Source organism: Serinus canaria, chromosome 1, assembly GCF_022539315.1.
Source record: "Serinus canaria isolate serCan28SL12 chromosome 1, serCan2020, whole genome shotgun sequence".
Taxonomy (NCBI): Eukaryota; Metazoa; Chordata; class Aves; order Passeriformes; family Fringillidae; genus Serinus; species Serinus canaria.
The window spans coordinates 67192074-67196946 of NC_066313.1; positions in this window are offsets into that span (position 1 = coordinate 67192074).

The following is a 4873-nucleotide window of genomic DNA, read 5'->3' on the forward strand; positions in this document are numbered from 1 at the left end:
ATGAAGCTGTCTTCTTTTTATTTCAGGTGCTGTTTGGTTTTGGGGAGCTACTGGTTTTACAATTGCACAATTAAAAAGGATCTAATTTAAGCATTAAAAAGGTTAATTAAATCTTCTTTGTGAACAATTTATTAGATAAACTATTGTTTTAAAGATTTCAGATTGCCCACCATGAAGATCAAGATATCTGTAACTATTCTTAAAAATTACCTGCAGTATTACAAATACTGAGTGAACTGCTGTTGTCCCTTGTGCAAGGCATTTTTATATTTTTTAATTGTCAGATATTGGGGAAAACTTTCAAGAAGCTTGGAAATCAAATATTTTAAAAATAATTTTAGTTTCCATTCAAAGCAACTTCTAGTTTTTCTCATTAAGGAAGCTGAAACAGTACAGTGTTTCACATTTTTGTTCTTTCTGTTGTGCACAGGCTTCAGTCCTGATATTACCCGTGTTAGCATTTGCCCAGGTCAATGTTGCTGCAGAGCCAGGAGAGGGAGCACAGACATTGCTGCTTCTTGGTCATGCTTTTAGAGGTAATTTGGATTATTTCCAGAGGAAAATGACTAAACTTGTTTTAAGAGGAGGCATTGTGGAATCCTCTTTTTCTACTTTTTTATTCCTCGCAAGTTTTTGAATAATATTTAATTAGGGGATAATAAAAAACTGGATATTTTTATACTATAATTCTATAAAGGAAAAAAAAACAAACCACAACAACAACAAAAAAGAAACCCTGAAATTTTTATGAATGGCTGGTGTAGTATTTTAACATTTTAGAAACTTTTAAGGAGTATTTTTGCATTTTCTTCTGCAGACACTGAGGAAGGTGAATTTTACCAGAATCCAAATATAGGAGAAAAACTTGATTTGCTGCAGTCTAACATTAGAAAGTGTCTTTCAGTGTGTTTTTATCGTTTTAGTCTAACTTCAGATCATATATTTACTCAGTAATTTTCAGGCATTAAAAAGATTATTTTAAAGACACAAAGGGTACATAAATTCTCTCCAGCTTTTTAATAGCAATTGTTAGAACTTCCCATATCTCACTTCTGTCATAATTTCCTCAATTTCTCAGTTATAATTTCTCATAACACTTAGATATTACTGACTTTAGAGACAAAACTATCCAAAAGTGCCTTGTTTCACTCTGATAATCATTTCTACTACTTAATCAATTGATATAGGAGAGTTGCACTGCTTTCCTGTAGCAGAACTTGGGTAAAGCTTTTGTAAGAGTTCCCTGAGTAAAATAAAAATCTGTAATCTGTAAAGATGGCTTTGTAGTACTGAAAAAATATTCACTCATATCTTTGGTTCGAGATCTGTGTCCAAAGAACATTGACAGCATTACAAGGATGGCATCTTACAAATCAGGCAATGACTTACAAGTCAGGCAACAACAGCCTGTTGTTGGCCAGCTCTGTCATTCAGGGCCACAAACTCTCTATCCCAGGTGCTCAGGGAGCAGGAGGCTGGCTTCTCACTCCGACTGCATGAGGCAACTTGTCAGGTCACTTACTAGCTTTGTGTCTCCCCACGGCTGCTTAAATACTCAACAGATAAGACCTTATCACCTCTTTTCTGTGTGCAGGAGAAGTGGTGGTAGGTGTAGTAACACAAATTATCTGGCCACACTGATCACAAAATGGTAGAGTTCAAAATTTGCAGTGTAATGAGAGAAAAGGTCAGTGAAGTCACTGCCCTGGACTAGAAGAGAGCAAGCCTTTAATTGCTGTGGGAGACAGTTTACAGTGCCCTGCCTTTTGAGCATGCAGGGCTTTCTGTGAGAGCAGGTCGGTTTGGAACCGCCTTCTGCAAGCCCAGGAGCAGGTAATGCCATGGTGTTGTAAGTTATACAAATGGGACAGAGGACCATTTTAGCTGAACTGGGAACTCCTTTTGCCACTTGGGTGGAAGAAAAAATTGTGTGTTCTCTGGAAGCAAAGTCAGGCTTTGCAGGAAGATCATAGAGCTGTAGTTCACATGGGTAGGGAGAAAACACTCCCTAGGGTAAGAGTTGAAATTGGTTGGTGTTGTGTCAAGACAATAAAAAATGGCTTTTTAAAGTATGTTCATAGCAAGAAGAGGTTTAAGGAAAATATTGAGCCAAAACCTGATGAAGCTGGTCACCTGACAAATGGTGACGAAGAAAAGGCAGAGGCATAGAATGATTTTTTTGAGTCAGTCTTTAGTATTACTGGTAAGCCTTGAGTCACTGAGTCACTGAGTCACAGGGCTGCAGGAACAGTGGTTCTCCGTTTGTGAACACCAGAATTTTAAGGGACTAGCTGTATCAGCAGAGTGTTCACAAGTCTATGGGACCTGATGGGATTAATCCCAGAGTTCTCAAGGGATGGATGTGATGGCAGGACCTCTCTTGACCATCTACCAAAGGTCTTGGATGTCTGGGGGGGTCCCTACTGACTGGAAAATGGCCAGTGTTATTCCCATCCACGGAAAGAGCAAGGGAAGATAGAGACATTTTATTCTACCCTCAGTTTCTGTAAAAAACACTGTAGAAGATTATACTGGGTACTGCTGAAAGGCATTTAAAGAATAATGTAGCCTTCAGTCACAATCTACATAAGCTCACAAAGAGAAATTCCTATTTATCTATAATTTGAAATTGTTCTAGGGCAAGGTCATCCACCTCATGGATGAAGAGAATGCAGTAGATGTAGAGTTCTGCATTTTAGTAAGGCTTTGGATACCATCCTACAGCATCCTTCTGGACAAGCTGTGCAGTTGTGGGAGGAGCAGTACATGGTGCACTGGGTGAAGAGCTGCCTCAATGACAGGGCTCAAAGCGTTGTAGTGAATAGGTAATATACCAACACCAAGTAAATTAAGGTTTCCCATTCTTAATAACTTTTCCAGAGTATCTTTACATTTTCTTCTGCAGCCTCTGAGGAAGGTAAAGCTTATCAAAATGGATGAAGTTTATCAAAATTGACAAATCAGTGGATGAAGGGAAGAGAGTTATGTTAAATGCTGATACAAGAACACGGAATTTTCTTGGAAGCTAATCTGAAACTGGACTACTTCCTAGAATAATGAATAAGTACACAAGGATTTTCTACCTGCTGTTTATGCAAAGTTCTGAAGGATTTTCTGATATATTTTTATATAAAAGATGCAGCAGTTCTGATAGAAGAAAACTAGTTTTGTATGGAGTTTTTTTGTTGATTTTGTTCGGGGTTTTTTTCCCTTTAGGAAAGGCAGAAGATGACAATCACTATTTATACAGTTCCCTAAAACACTCCGATCTGGTCCACAATGGTTTGTTTCCTGCATCCCATTTCTGATTCTTAGCTAAATGCGTTTTTTTCTTACCTTTTCCCATATTGCAGCATCGACCCATCGTGTCTATCTCTTGTATATGTCATGGAAGTGGTGTGACAAACACCTCTTCCAAAATCTCTCCTCTTTTCCCACTAGAGGGAGGACTCTCCCAAAATACTCATGGAGACCGTTCCACTGACTGAGACTCTTCTATTCAAAATAAATGTGTTTAGGAATGTTTGCATCTAATGGTAAGTGCTACCCTGCAATGAAATGATATGTAATGAAATATAAAGAAATGAAATTTCTGTCAGATTTTGGGGGGAAATAAAAGAACTGGATAATGGCATTTGCTCTTTCTTTTTTTTTTTTTCCCCCCCCCTTTTTTTTTTTTTTTCTCTTATGTAGGTATGTATTTTCTAGGGTTTAATTTAAAAAAAAAGCCAACAACAATCCTATGCACATTCTGAGGAGTGATGCTGACAGAATTTTAGATATATAATTCTTGGAAATGTAAGAATAAACACAATTTGTGCACAAGTGTTTGTATCTTCATTATCAGCCATATTAATATGTCCACAAAATTGTTGGCTCCATGAAGCTTGACTGTGTTACAAATCTGAAGCCAAGGACTTGTACCAGCACTCTGTAAATATGTTGTTCAACTAAAAATAGAAATTACTGTCACCAGCAAAGGCTATCCACGAGGGAATGATATATACTATAAATATACTAAGATACATGTGGATTAGTTTAATCTAATGAAGTGTATGTAAACAAACCAATGAGAGCTTCCTTTGAATGAAGTAGGATGAAAAGAAAAGGAAGTTCAAGGGAAACTGCTAGATAAACTCCTTAATATTATGCCTTGATTCAAAATGAAAAAGCAACAAAATGTTTCTTGTAGGTTGTGCAACTATTACATTAAGAACTTGTTCATGACTGTCCCTACGTAAGTCAATCAATTTTAGGAAGAATTTGAACAGTAATGGGATTTTTTCTATATTTATCTTACATCTATAAGTATCACCCTGTGGTTTCAAGTATTTAAATTTTCCACCTGAGAAAAGGGACAGATATTCAGAGGGTGATTCCTTAGTTTTCTAAATGTGGCTTTTTATCTAAACTGGGCATATTTATAATTCCCATTCAAAACAACTGATGGCATTTTAAAATTTAGGCCATGGAGTTAGAGATGTGAGAAAATTTAAAAAAGAATAATTTATTTGTTTTCTATATTCTTTTTATGTTTCCATGTTGATCTGTAATCAGGAAATCATGGTTAGAAATTGCTTTGATATTCACGGTGAGGAATACATTCAGTGCTGGTAGGTCGGGGTGCAGCTGCAGTTCGAGGTGCAGGCTGAGCTCTGGGTGTTGCAGCCCCAGCCAAGAGGCTGTGACCTGCTGACCCTTTGCAGAACAGAGGGCACAGGGGCCTGTGGCCAGCCAGGCAACCAGGAACTCAGGGGCACTCAGCTGGAAGACCCCAGACGTTACCATGCACCAATTGTGAGGGTTTGAGAGCCCAGGAGTCCTTTGCTCAGGGTCTGTCCTCAGAGGCACCAGCTTGGCCTGCTATTCTGTG